Source organism: Fukomys damarensis, unplaced genomic scaffold (assembly GCF_012274545.1).
Source record: "Fukomys damarensis isolate Sample0158 unplaced genomic scaffold, DMR_v1.0_HiC HiC_scaffold_9, whole genome shotgun sequence".
NCBI classification, from domain to species: Eukaryota; Metazoa; Chordata; class Mammalia; order Rodentia; family Bathyergidae; genus Fukomys; species Fukomys damarensis.
In genome coordinates this window covers 22,262,768-22,278,158 of record NW_022900921.1, presented here as the reverse complement: position 1 = coordinate 22,278,158, position 15,391 = coordinate 22,262,768, and the positions used below count along the sequence as shown (strand labels likewise).

Below are 15,391 nucleotides of genomic sequence, written 5' to 3'. Positions count from 1 at the left end.
TGTGTGTGTGTGTGTGTGTGTGTTGCTTTGTGATTTCATTTGACTTCAAAGGAAATCATATTAACTCACTGCCTGGATTCCTGGAGTAGAGGAGTCTGTACCACCCAGGAAGGAATGAGGAACATACACCCCACTGGGCTACCAAGGGAAGAGGACGCTCTTCTACTCTTTGCAGACCTGAGAGGCCCGCAGAGTCCTCCGTGGGCAGGGCCTGCCTTTTAGTGCAGGAACTGGGGCTGGAAAGGGGGCTCTGGGCCCCCAGGACCTTGATTTTGCTTTTTATCTTTCCCTCATGTCTCCCTCCTTCATGGTCCTCCACTTTCCCCTCATCAACCGAGGACAGCAGCCTGCTATGGGGCAGGTCTAGAGGGACCAACAATTGAATTTAGGAAATAGTTTCCTTTCTGTGGTGGCTTCTGGCTGAAAGGCAAGGGCTGGGTCTACTGCTGTGACCCCACTTCCTTGTGATACTGAAAGGCACGATTTCTTCCCGGAAAACTGAGAAAGAGCCTCCTCTTCCCTATGCATGAGCTTGCCAGGGCGCTGACTCAAACCCTTTTAGATCAGCGCTGAGAATCCTTGGCCTAGGCTGCCCAGTGGTTTCGTGGTGGCTGCACAGATACTCACCATGTTTGCAGCTCGCTGAGTCCCCCAACACATGGCCTCCTAAAGATACACACACAGAGACCACAGACATACGGGCACAGTCCCTCAAGCCTGCACAGACATTGCCTGTGTACACAGACCAATGCCCATTATACACACACAGGTGCACCTGTGTGCTCCCACCAAGAAGCAGACACAGAAGCATGCAGATGCAGGCATGGTGTAAACAGGATCATAGTCACTCTAGTCATACAGGCTCACAGCCACACAGACGCAGACTTACCCCAGAGATACAGGAGTCTCTGGGGCTGCTCTTCCTGATTTCAGCCCATAAGCTGGGGGCTGCAGGTGGCCTTTAACTTGGCCAGAGCCCCTGAAGAGTGTTCCTCACTTATACAGCACTTTATGCTTTCTCAAACTGCAGCACCTGTCCTATTTTGAGCAGTGGAAAGGTGCATTAACATTTGCATTGCCCACCACATCGCCCCATGTGATGCCGCCAAAGCCTCTTGAGTTAGGCAGTGCAAGCCTGATCATCACTGTGGAGGGAATCTGAGGCTCACCTAGGGCAACTAACTACATTTGCCTAGAATCACTCAGCTAGGACTTGTGGTTAGAACGCAGGTTAGAAGGCTCTGTCACCACCTCCTAGGGACGCTCCTATCAGCAGATGGGGCCCAGGAGGGCCACTGAGCTAGAGAGACCTGCTCTGCATCCCACAGAATTCAAAGCCTCAGCTCTTCTACCTGTCAGTTCAGGGCTTCTCTAGCCCCGGAGGCCTGGAATGCTGCATGGTGGAGAAAAACATGGGGACTGGCCCCTCTCTCCTGCCCTTCCTGACAGGCAAGCCAGGGCTGGGGATGCAGCATCGCATCATCAGAGGCTCAGTTAAGGAAAGAGGAGGGCTCTTTGCTGAGGAAAGCTTGATGCCAGCCATAGGGGTCCTTGCCTTTCAGGGACCAGCCTGGAGGAGCAGCCACCTTACGCTCTGGCTCTGCTAATCTCTGCAAAGCCTGACTGCCTGTGAGCAGGACAGCACCTGGGGGCCACCAACGCCTCCTCCTCCTCCTCCCAACTCTCTAGAGAGGCAGGCTACAGGTGAATTGCTCCATTTTACATATCAGAATGACAAAGCACCTCTGGAAGTTTTAGTGATTGGCTTCCTCTGAGAAGTGGGAATAAAGTGAAGTCATCAATATCAAGCCCAAACAGCTGGATTTTTTTGTGACCTAGCTTCTACCAATGTCCCCGGCCTTTGGCCACACACAACCCTCGCTATTCCCCAAATGTGGTCCTGCCTTAGGGCCTTTGCACATCTACTCCCTCTACTTAAAATGCCTCTCATCCCTTTATCAATCTGACGGATGATCTACTGCTCTTCCTTGAAGACCTACTTCAGGTACTGTCTCCTTCAGGAATCCCTCCTGATCCTAAGTCAGTGAGCCTTGGGGTCCCCAAAGCACTTGAGGTTTGCTTTCTTCCTCTTCTCCCTCCCCACTCCCCCTCCTCCTCCTCCTATTCTTCTTCTTCTTGTGAGGTTTCCTTTCCTATCAGAGCTCTTACCACTTTGATGTTCATTGTCCTTTTCCATGCTTGTTTCTCTCCTCTCTCTCTCTCTCTCTCTCTCTCTCTGAATTTCCTGAGGGCATTGCCACTACTGGTTTAGCTCTTTTTGTTTGCTGAACCCCCAGTTTCTAAAAGGGGTATAATCAATCTCTGCTGAATGAAGGGACCAATTTTCTTTGCCCGGTGACCCAGTTAGTAAGGAAAATCTGATGATTACCAGATTATCTTTGCCCACAATAGGGAGAAGCACACTCTCCTAAGATTCATTCATTCACTCAACAGCTAACTACCACTGACCACATATTTACAGGTAGAATAATAGCTCATTTACTCCTGATGATGCCCTAGGAGGTAGGTATTGTGTACACTGTATGGTGGAGCAGATGCCACTCAAGAGATGTTCAAGAAGGATATGTCTAGGGCCAGGGATGTCTAGGCTCAGTGGTTCTGCCGCCTGCCTCGCAAGCACAAGGTCCTGAGTTCAATCCCCAGTACCAAAAAAACAAAACAAACAAACAAAGAATAATATGTCTAAATAAGAGCACATGGTCAAGGGTGTGACAATAGGGAACAAAGATGACAGTGGACCCCCTTCTACAACTTGGGAACTTGTAGCAGAGAAAACTGTGTGGGATGGGGCGAGAGGAAGCACCAGGGTAGCTGTGCCTGGACCCCTTCTGCCAGTTGACTTGGATGCATGAGCCATTTGTCCCACTACCCTTTACACAGTGAACCCACTGAGGTGATCCAGGCAGTACCACCTTACCAGCACTGCAAAGACTGTAGATACTTTTGCTCTGAAAGGTGAGCTAGCTGTACCTCCAGATCTGCTCTCTCCCTCATCCCCTTCGGTATGAAATTTTATGTTCCCCCCCAAAACTCATAATGTTGAAGCTTCAGTGTGGCTGCATTTGAAGATAAACCTCTCAGAAAGTAACACAAGTCAAATGAGGTCATAAGGGTAGAGCTGTGATCTGATAGGGTTAGTGTCCTTCCAGGAAGAGACACCAAGCCAGCCCCTTTCCCATGTATATACAGAGAAGAGATCACATAAGTGCACTAGGAGACAGTGGCTGTCACAACCCAAAAGCAAGGACCTCATCTCATGCCGTCCCTGCTGGCACCTGAGCTTGAGCTTCCAGGCTCCAGAGCTTTGAGGAAATAAGGTTGAGCCACCATGCCAAAGACACTTTGTTATGGCAGTCTGGCAGTCTGAGCAGATAAAAACCCTCCCCCACCTCCCAGGACCAGGCCACGGCCTTAGAAGGCTCTGGAAGCATGGCCTTCCCTATGATATAAGCCTCCAGATCAGACTCTTTAGGGCACCTCTCTGAGGCTGTTAGGAAGGAAGGGGTGAGGCTGTCGGAAGCCTATAGGGATCCTGGTAACACTGTATTTGCTTGTCTGAGTTTATGTAGCATGCATGCCCTGTCCTTTTCCCTTACTCCTCTTCTCCCTCCCTCCTTCCTCCTTTCCCTCTTTCCCTCCATCAATTCATTTTTCAATCTCTTCTTTCCTGCCTCCTGCCTCTCTTCCCTCCTTCCCGCTTACTGTTCCCTCAGCCAGGTTTCTTTCCATCCTCATGGACAATGTTAGCTCTTCCTACATTAAATGGAAGTATATGGTGTCAGAGTATGGATGTGGGGTGCTTCCAGAACAGAGTTCCAATCCTGATTTTGCCCCTTTGCTATTTGACTTAGGGCCTGATGAGTACTTGCCCAGAGCCCTACATTCATCTTCTTGTGCACTGCATTTACACCTATCTCACAGATCTCTGCGGGTGGTAAGACAATGACTATTAGGTCCTTACCAAGTGCCTGGCACACAGAGTGGCTCATTGTTGAGGGTAGACTGCTGCTGTTCCTGAGGCTATGGGCCAGGTTTTGTGCTATGCTAGAGGGTATAGAAATGAGTAAGCCCCAGCCCTTCCCCGTAGCTTCCATGTTTGTTCTTCATCTGTTTGATAAGAAATCTATTCTCAGGGTTCCCATCTGGTATTAAAAGACTCAGGTTAGTTAAGGGAGGGAATGTGGTTGGCACCTGATTATGTGCAATTCAGCACTCTGCTCACTGCTGTGTTGTACCATTTCCCAAATGTTCTGAATGCATAAGTCTGGCCTCCTCAAATAGACCAGGAGCTTTTAGAAAGCAAAGGCCAAGGCTCCTCCTGCTTTGCATACAGGGGGTGTATCCTGCCCCTCCCCCTGTCCACCACAGCTCAGCCTGGTGCAGAACGTCCTAAGTATTCCACAAATACACAGATCATTCAGGCCAGGAAAAATGTGTCATCACCGAGCTCCGGATTTAAGCCCTCTTCTCTTACTAAGTGTATCCCTGGCTCTCCACTTTCTCATCTGTGAAACATGCACACAGCCACTCCATGGGGTTGGTGTGAGGACAGGCTAAGATCAAGCCAAGGGAAAGGATTTTGTCTCTCTGTAAAGTACTTGCAAATGATTTGTATTGTCATTTGCTCTGGGGCTCAGTTAGTGACTTAGCCATTCACTCTCAGTGAATATTTACTAAGTGTCATCTATCTGCCTGGCACTATCCTAAATACATAGGTCACAATGAACAAGAAGAAGCAAGAGTCTCTGCCCTAAGGAAACTGGTAATCTAGGACTGCCCAATCCACTCATCATTGTACAATGAATTCATACTGGTAAGAAAGAGGGGGGCTGATAAATATAGTGTGGGTGCATGGAGAAGCCAGGTGCATCAATTTTAAAGTGATACCATGGATACACATAGAACTTCAGAGGTCAGGAAAACAAACAAGGAAATTAGGGTATCAAGTCAGGGAAATCAGACTTCAAATCCTGGATTTGCTGTGTGACCTTGAGCAAGCTATCTGACCTTTGAGAGCTTTAATTCTGCATCTTTACAAACAAAACAAACAATAGCAGGAAAAGGTTGACAGTAATTGTGACACAAATGTGCTTTGCATGAAGTCTCCTTGGGGGCTGGAACACAGTCCTGGCTCAAGAAAACACTAACTCCTCTCATCAGTTTCCCCTTTCAGTCACTTTTGTTTGTACCTTCTTCCCCTTCTCCCTGAGAAGGGGAGACCTTTACACAGGAGCTGGGCTTGGGAGGTGGCTCTCTTGGACCATGTCCTTGTACACTGCCTCATCTGTGTCCTTCCGGGGAGCGGGATTAATGTGGGCTGCAGGTCAGGGGGGAAGCCGGGACACAGGCTCTGCTCTCTATGTCCTGATGGCTGCATTGCCCTGAGGGATCCCCCTTCACGCTCCAGCACGGGCACAGTCTCCACTGGGGGCTGGGATGAGTTCAGACAGAGTGCAGCCACCCACGCAGCTGAGACACTGGCAGCAAAGCCCTTGGAGTCACCCAGATCCTGCCTGCAGGGAGAGGGGGAAGGATACTCCTGGGGACCTGAGCCCTAGGTGCCAGCACTACATGAATATTGATAAATGGCTCTCTGGGGCTGTGTGGGGGATGGGTACAGAGGGGAAGGGGATCTAGATGGGTGGATTCGAATGGTTCAAACAAGCATCAAAGCATCTGATGACAGTTGTGAGCCCCCACCCCACCCTGGAATAACTATGTACTCTCGGGCACACACTCAAACTTTGTGTAGAATTCATGGAGTTTGAAGCTCTCCCCATGAGGTACATGCACGGCCACCTGGTTAAGAAACCCCATCCTCAGGAAGAAAGATGATGGGAAGGGATTCAATCCATTAATTTCTGAGGTGGGTGGCTTTATCTTCTGTGAGCCTCAGTTTTAACATCTAGAAAATAGGCACAAAAATTCAGAGGATGAACTGAGAGGCAGCGCTTAAATACTTTAGTGAACTGCCTGGCAGGCTACGAGATTTGAAGTAAGATGCAAGTCACTGTTAACATCATCAACACTGATCCCCCTCCCTCATTCAGTCACCGAGCCCAGCTCAGAGACAGCATCAAGAGTATCGCCTGCCTGACACACTTAGAGCAGCCTCGAGCTTGCAGGGATCTGGGGTCACTACCTTAGGGGGCTCAGAGTCTAAGGGGGCCAAGAGCAAAGAACTCACTGTACCCTCCCAGACATCACCAAGAAACTGCAAGGATGACCTCTCTCACTGTGCCACCAAGTAAACCAGCCCTAGCTCTGGCCAGAAATACCCAAAGTTTTAAGGAGAAACCAAAATGGGAACTCCCTGCCTGCTGGGAGTTGGGGGGGGCTCTCTGAGTGGTAGATGATGCTCTTGTTCACATCCTTAGTGGTTGGGGGCTGCAGCCATGCCCACCAGCCAGCAAGGGTGCAGAAGGGGTCTGCTTTCTGTCCCGGGCTTCTACATGCTGAAGAACTCAGAGAGGGAGCAGCTAAAGGGGGAGGGAGCAGCAACCAGGCACCTGACCTTTAGTATAACAATGCCAGTCATGAGCAGAAGGTGCACCCTGGCACTGCCTGGCCCTGAACCTGTCAGTGCTGCGCCAGCTGCCAGCACACCTGCAGTCACAGCCACTGCTGCCCGAAGAGGGAAGGTGCCCAGAGGAGGGAGGGAAGGAGGCTGAGAAAGAGCCACAGTGGCCACTATGCAAGGACTGACTCTGGGTCAGGGTCTGCAGAAATGAGGAAATACAAAACTAAAATATTCACAGAGGTTTCTTCTGTTATGTTCTGTGACCACGTAATCTGCCTGACACTTGAGACCTGTGACATCCACTGCCCCAGAGGCAGAGATGACACAGAAACAGTAAGGTCACTCTCATGAATTTTGACTCGCAAAGGTCTGATAAAAAGTCTTGAACAGCATGTGGCCTGTTAGTGAAAGAAGGGTTTTGTCCTTGACTCAGTAGAGTCTGGGTTGATGTTCTGCTGGTCACTGGAAAGTCAGGCTTTAGTGGATCGCAGGAGCTGAGTGCAGACACCCAGGATGATGGATGTGGCAGCCTCCTTGCCCTGACAGCCCCCTGCCTGGCACAGACATTTCATAGCCACTGGCCTGTATGTCTCTGCTTGCCAGAGGAGTCCTGGAGTGTCTCTTCTGGGAGAGCCCAGTAAGAAGAATCTTTTCCCTGCTAGAGGGGCTGTCCTAAAGGGCTGCAGGGAACCCCCAGAAAGTCAGTGAACTTGGTTCTGGACTGGGAGACCCCAGCTGTGGCCCAGCATAATTGTCACACAGTGTATAGGAGTAAGATCTCTGGGGACTGCCTGCCTGCCTCCTGAGAGTGGCAAGCTGCACACCTGAGACAGAACCTACCTCCTACCTGGATGCTCCAGGAACCCACATGAAATGTCCAGCCAGTGTTGTGAATGGGGCATCTTGGACTGACTGAGATTTCTATGCTACTGAGAGGGGTAAGAACTTGGAATAGAAATGAAAGTACAGCCATTTAAGAAACAAGCAAAGTAACATTTCTGGCACACCAGAGCAAGTTGGCTGAAATTCTTAGCTACTTGTAAAATGATCTCCACAATGTCTAGTTAGCAAGTACTGCTCTTTTCTCCATTGCAGATTAGCAAACAGAGGCTCAGAGAGGGGATGGGATTTGTCCCAGGCCACAAACCTGGAGGGATCCATAGAGTACAGGTTTGAACACAGTTCTGTCTTCAAAGGACAAGCTCTTAGCCCTCAGGAAGGAAAGCAAGAGAGATAGGGATGGAAATAGAAAGAAGGGAAAAAGCAACATCAAGAGGAAGAAAGAGGCGAGGAGAGGGGGTGTCCACTCCACCTCTCTCCCAGGATGACCATCCTGGATCAGAGAAGAGTGGTTCCAAAGAGCTTTTGTCTTGGCTTAGGGGAAACCAAAGGGCACAAACACATGGCCTGGCACACAGGTGGCCAGGGGAGGGGGAATGAGGCAGTAGCTCCAGCAACAGTGACACTCAGGGAGCAGTTATCTTCTAGGCCCCGAGAACACCACCATCCCTCTGAGAGTGCCCAGAAGCTGTGGGAGGCCAGGCTGGTTCTCTCCTCCACTCACTCTATAGAATCCCTCTTCCTGGGCAGCCATAAGATACTGCTTTGACCACAGTGGCACTTCAGGCTGATTTTTGGTTTCTGCTGCCTCCTCTTGTGCTGGACTGGCCCACAGTGAGGGGGCTGGGTGCGGTAGCTGTGCTGGGGGGAGCTAACTGACAGTCCAGGCTCTCCTTCTCTGGGCTGGCATTTGCATTATGCATTAGTATTCATGCCCACAGCTCAGGGCTGTTCCTGTTCCGGATGGAAGATGCTATGTAGATGAGAATCACATTGAGCCTGCTGTGCAATGAGGAATTTATGTAGTCTGCCAGCAATCAAGGCCACCAAGTAAGAGGAGGCTGAGGAAGGCAGCACAAGGAACTCCCCACACTGCCAGTCCCTAAAGTATTGCCCATCTATGATGTACTTGCTCCCAGCCAACCTCTCCAACAATTTAGACTGTATCCATGAGCCCCTGCTCTACTCCATCTGCCCTGCAATGGTACCAGAGATGCACTGAGAGGTAAAGTGGGCAAGGGTTTGATCCTCAGGAGGCTTAGTGGGGACCATTTGCAGATGGGGGGTAAGTCAAAGGCAATCCATTAAGAGGTCACATTCATCCAGTAGAAGAGACATCTAATTCAACTTGGGAAACAAGGGTGGTGGTGAGGAGGGTCAGGCATGTTTCTTCAAAAGAAGAGGTGTTTCAGTTGGCTCTTGAAAGACAAAGTAATTTGCCAGCCAAATACCACTCTCAACACATAATTTCATTCAGGGACCTCCTCTTTCACCAGCTCCAAAGGAGTCGTGGTCTAGTTCACATTTATGGAAATGTTCTGATGGGCCAAGCTATAATACAACACTAACCTCATGTAGATTTCTCAAACCTAAAGCTAGAAGGACTCTGGAAGAAGCAGATCCAGCCACCATGGGTGATTGAGCTCAATAAAACCTGTGACCCATGACTGAAGTTGAGGGACTGAGATCTCCTAAAGCAACTCATCTTTCTAAAGATCTCTAGAGTTGGACCTCTCCTAGCTTCTACAGGCAACCTGTGTCGGTCAGCTTTTGATCACTGTAGCAAATACTGGACATGATCACCTTGCAAGGAGGAAAGGTCTACTTGGGATCACGATTTATGGGTTTCGGTGCATGCCTGTTGATCACATTGCTTTCAGCCTGTTGTGGCACATCATGGCATGAAGGTGAAGGGGAACAAAACTGTTTACCTCATGTCTGGGAATGAAACAAAGGAAGAGAGAGGGATCCAAAAATCTTTTTAAGGATGTGTCCTCCATCTCATACCTCCTACTGTCTTATCAGTGTCTACTAAACTGAGGAGTATGCACAGTTGTCCTTCAGCATCCACGGTAGACTGGCTCTAACCCCCATAGTTATGAAAATCTATGGATGCTCAGGTCCCTTACATAAAATGGCACAGTATTTGCACATATCCTATACACACCCTTCTATAAACTTTAAATCATTTATAGAATTACCTATAATAATACAGTGTAAATGTTACATAAATAATTGTTATACTGTATTGTTTAGGGATAATGACAAGAAAGATATCTTTATGGTGATGCAACCATCAAAGGCCTAACCAATACATAGGGCACTTTCCCAGCAACACAGAATTTTTCAGCCCTCGCTGAATCCAGGGATGAGGAATCTGTGGTACAGAGAATCAGCTGTCCTCTTACAGCCCTAGGCAGCAGGGACTGGATCCACTTCCTCACCTAACATCTCTGGGTACAAGCCAGAACCACACAAAGCCCCAAGTATCCCAAAGTAAGTATCTGGCAGGGTGAGAGAAGGACTCACAGCTGGTGGAGATAGAGATGTAGATAAGTAACAGCAACTTTCTGTAGCAGAAACTGAGAAAGTGGGGCTGGGAACCAGTAAGGACTTGACTTGCACCCCAGGATCAGATGCTGACTGAACACAGAGACTTTATTACTGGTTTCTGACACAGAACTCCTAGAACTCTTGGAATTTCCTGATTGTTAAGGGATGTAGGTGTGTCTTTCGTTCTAATTACCTTTCCCTTTGTGAACCCTTGATAGCTTCAGATTTTCACCAGAAAGAGCAAGACACAATGAGAAGATTGGACTTTCAAGCTCTGTGCTTCAACATGCCCCCTGACAGAGGAGAACACGGCTGCAGACTAAATTAATCACCAGTGACCAAATATTCAATCAATAATGCCTATGTAATAGAGCCTCTATAAAAGCCCCCAGACAACAGGATTGGGAGAGCTTCCTCACTGGTGACATACAGAAGTACCAGGATGTTGACATGCCCAGAGATGGCACAGAAAATCTGTGTCTCTCTTCTTCGTCTTACCTATACCTTGCCTTATGCATTCCATTTGGCTGTTCTTTAAAAAGTAATTGGTAAACTTAAGTACAGTGAATTCCTGCATTTTGTGAGCCATTCTAGCAAAATCTAATTTATAGCTGTTGGTCAGAAGAACAGGTGGTCTGGGGCTTGGAACAGGTGTCAGAAGTGGGTAAGTCTTGAAGGACTGAGCCCTCTGGATAGTTAGTGTCAGGCTGATCTGGATCATGGGGTGCTCATAATTGCTGCCAGAGAACTGGAGAATTGATTGGTATGAGGAGAAAAAAGGTTCAAAATGATTCCAAAAACTCAGAGCAAGCCTCCCAGGAAAACAAATTAAAAAACAAAACACACTATTCAAAGACAGCAGAGATTTTACAATGCTATATTACTGGGCCTCTCATTTTGCAGTGGCCCTGGGAAGAAAAGGATCTTGCTCAGGGAAACACTGGGAGAGAGGGCAATAGAGTTGGGACTGTAACTTCAGGACCATGGGAGGATTCTGGCATATTTTAAAGTACCGTGACTTTTCCACTGTCACAGCTGCTGTCCAGAATGGGACCCAAATTTACCCTTGGCTTCTTATGACATTATGATATTGTGGGCACAGGAAGATGCTCCATATCAAAATGTACTTACATTTCCTTAGTTGAAATTCCCTACAGGTGAAGTAATTTTTTCAGTGCTGGCAATCAAACATAGGGCCTCACACATGCTAGGCAAGTGCTCTACCACTGAACTACAGCCCCTACCCAAGTGAAGTAATATTAATAAAGTTTAAGCTACAAAATCTGGAGGAAGTTGGCAATGACCTGGAATTTGGACTAAAGTATAATGACTGACATTATTCCATACGACTGATTTGCTTTATAGTAAGTAGGTGGAAGCAAGGGTACTGAAGACCTGAATCGCATCAGATGGGTGAAAGTTGAGAATCACAAGAGTAGCTTATGGCTTTCAGTGAATGAAAGTGGTAGGTACATCTCCTTAAAAACAGTATGAGTCCTGACTGAGAACTTTTGCACAAGGCAAATTTGTTTTTACCTCTGATAGAATGCTATCGTGCTTTCGTTCATTCATTCATTTGTGCATGCATTCATCAATAAGTGTTGATTGTACAGCTGCCTGTGTCTGTCCTTGTAGGCATCAGAACATATTAGTTGCAATGACAGGCATTTTTCCTGTCTTCAGGAGCTCTAGAACTTCTCAGGGCCATTTATAAAATGAGAGGCCCAGTTATAGGAAGTTACATGGCATTATGTATGATGATGTTGGCACCCTGAAGCCAATGGAAAGCTCAATGTTCTAGAGCTGGAGGATCAATCTGAGATAGAAGGTGTCACTGAGAAATGAGCTTGATTCTGAAACCCAATGATAGCACTTACTCGTATACAGTACTTGGGGTGCATGAACTTGTGGTGAAAAAACAGCAAAGCTCCATGAATGAGTGGGCTAGCATCCTCAGGCACAGAGTGTCGGGTAATGGGGCTATACCACAAGGCCTAGGGTAGGCCAGTGAGGCTGGGCTGCTTGTGATCTGTGATTCTAGGTAAAGAGTTCAGATTTTATGCTAAGAGCAATGAGAAGCCTTTTATTTAAATCTTTAATGTTGAAAAGATCACAAACTCAAAGAAAACACCGGTGGTAGTATTGAAAGGTCCCAGGTACCCTCCACCCCTCCATCCTGCTCCCTCTAGGAAGTCAGTACCCAGTCAGGACACTGACCATCCACACACCTGGCTCAGATCTTACCATTCACGTGTGTGTGTGTGTGTGTGTGTGTGTGTGTGTGTGTGTGTGTTTCTGTGCCATATTATCATCTGTGTGGATTCTGTAACTATCAAATCACAGTCAAGATGCGGATCTCTTTCATCACTGCAAAAGAACTCCAGGTGGTGCCCCTTTGTAGTCCTCTCTCAAGGCCCCAACTCCTACACCATGGGACAATTATAAGCAGGAAGGGAGAGGCAGTGTTTGAGAGTATCAGCTGGGCCAAAGACATGGCCACTTCAACTCTGGATGCCCTACAAGCCTTTGAATTAAGTAGGTCTTCACTTTGCAGCTAAGGAGGATGAACTGAGTCTAAGAAACTCAAATAAGGTCACAGAGTGATATTTATGACTTAAGGGCTGTCTCAATTTAGGTGATTCTAACAATGTTCAAATTCCTCATGAGTGAAATGGCCAGTCATCTGCCTCAGCCATGGTAAGGAACTGATTAGAAAACATTTGGAAATTTCCAAGTATAATGACGACGACAACAACAAAAATACCATACCATACAGCCCAACATGCTGGCAATAACTCAAAATTAGTGGGAGAAAAGTGTTGCCCCCACCCCGCAATCCCTCTGGTGAGAAGGGATGCAGGTTATCTCCTCTTGAAAGTGGTGACTGGGAATCAAAACCTGTAGCTCAGCCCCTTTCTAGTAGCAGCCTAGCTTGTGGGCCCCTGCATAAGGCACATGTCCCTTAGTCTTCCAAGTGGCTGTGGGATAAGGGACACATGCAAGAGAACCCAGTTCTCCCACTACTTTGCTTGGGACCCAGTGCCTAGGTCCATGAGGTCAGAAGACAGGCATAGGTTGTGGCCTCATGCCCCATCCTCCATTCAAGCTCTCAGCAGTCATAAAGGTGGTACTTTCTATTTCTCATACCATTCATGTGAGGATTGCTCCATTTTACTCTTAAACCACAAACAGCTGAATACAAAATCCCTCCCCCAAATAGTGCAGTTTTGTTTAAGATGGCCTGCTCTGAACTGTGCATGAGTTTGGGTGCATGTGTGTGTGAGGGTGGGTAAAAAGAAGGTTCAGTGAGATGGAGAGAGGAAAAGAGAAGCTAGGGCACAGAGGGAGCAGAAAAGGGCCCATTCCAGTCTTGGGCCTGCCTGTATAAGACCATTCCCCCTAGTCAGCCACCCCCAAAGTCTGCCCAGGCTGAGGTCCCAGCAGCCACCAGTCTCATTCCTTCTCTACTGACAGTGGCATGATCTTGATCACCCATGGCCTGGCTATCCCTTCCTCAAGGAAAATTTCTGTCTGTTTCTGGCAGGCGTCCTCCATCTTTTGGGGTAAGCATCGAGGTGATGGATGGAGTCATGCTTCCCCTACCCCTTTCTTCAGTGCCCCAGCCTCCCAGGCTGCTCAATCACTACTCATGGGCCATGGGGTCAGCCTCCCCAGCCAGCCAGCCACAGGCCCTCCAGCCTCTTGGGGAGCAGACAAATCCTTCCTCTCCCACACTAATGAAATCTTCCTTCTGCTAGGTGCCCCGCTGGGGCTCAGGGTCAGTGCTATTACCCATTCAGTCTGGTAATTACACCCCACACCTCATCACAGACAGGCCTGGCTTGTCTTCTCTGCACCTCCTAAAAACTTTAAAAGTCCTCTGAGAGCTGAAAGGGATATCGGTGGGTGTATCTCTCCCCCTTCCAAGGCTATGGTTCACCTGGCACTGGCTCACATTGATCTCATTCGCTCCACATTCTCAGGCCTCTTTCCTACCTGTCTGAATCCTACTCCTTGCTTCTTGGTTTCCTCATACTACGTCACATCTCCCTGATGTGACTGACCTCCTTGATGAAGCCTTCCTTGATTTGCTACACTGTCTCCTTCCACATCAGAGACCAGTGCTATCTGTGAACAGCTGAGTGGATGTGTGTGTGTGTATATATGTGCGTGTATGTGTGTACACATAAACGTCTATTCCTCCTCTCTGATGTTTAACCATATGTTAATTTTGTTTTGCTTTTTCATTTCTTCAAAGAGAGCGATAATGAAAAACCCTTGAAGGAGAGGAACTTCCTAAATGGCCAGGGATCCTAAATGCCTAGAACTTCCTAGTCTGCTCCAGGTACAAGGTCAAAGAGGATCTATTAAAGCCCTTCTCTGCCCATTTGATAAGCTCTTCCCAGTGTTCATGGTATTGACCTTTCCTAGGGTCCTTTTGAAAATCTGACAAAATCTATCCAGAGAAACACACACACACACACACACACACACACACACACACGCACACACACACCTTATGGTTTAGATTTAAAATGTCCCTCCAAAGCTTATGTGTTTTGGGCACTAATTGTATCATGGATTAATCAAGCTGCATGTGCTGCTAGGAGGTGGGATCTGGTTGAAGAGGGTAGGTCACACTGGGTAGGGGGTGGCTTTGGAGGATGTATGAGGCTCTTTACTGCTCTCTTTGCTTTTTGATGCCATGGGTTGAGCAACTTTCCTCTAACAGGATGTTTCACAAATGATGTTTTTGCACTGAAGCCAGCCTACCATGAACTGAAACTTCTGAACTGTAAGCCAAAATAAACTCATCTTTTACATTGCATATGTCGGGTATTTTGTCCCAGCAACAAGGCCATACTCTTAAGTGAAATAAATAGGACACACATGTGTAAATACCACATAGTTTCTCTGGTGTGAAAAACTAAAAGTGTAAGTAAGATCCAAATTGTATAACTGATAATGTGAAATAGAAAGAAAAGGGCTAAAGGTGTAGGGGAAAGGAAATAGGGGAAAAGGAAAAAACACGAGAAAAGGAAAAAGTAGAAACAAAGTCTTTGTAAATAGGGGAGACTAGAGGGGATAAAGGGAGGGCAGGAGAATGGGGAAAAATGAGAACCAAGATCTGTCAGATCTGTCATGTAAAGGTATAAGATCCCAATGATAAATGTAACTGTACTGAATAGCTAAAAAGTACCAATAAATTCAATTTTAAAAAAAGAAAGAAAAGAAAAGCTGGTAAGGTGAGAAAGAAATTGATAGACAATTCTAATTTTTAAAAATTATTTTATTTTTGCTTGCTAAGTGATATGTTAGGAAGCAGACAGTGCTTTTATCAAAGGTCATAGAAGAGAGAGTACTAACTCACTGTGAGGTTCGATGGAAACTCTTGGGGAGGTGGGAATAAAGGAAGATATTTTAGAAGAGCTGGCTCTTAAGAGGTGAGTAGAAATT

General features: G+C 47.4%; 1 protein-coding gene across 1 annotated transcript in view; it reads right to left on the bottom strand.

Annotated features, from left to right (window-relative positions):
• Kcnip1 (potassium voltage-gated channel interacting protein 1) overlaps window positions 1-15,391 on the bottom strand; it is a 366,806-nt gene that overhangs the window by 217,331 nt on the left and 134,084 nt on the right. The window lies entirely within an intron of this gene.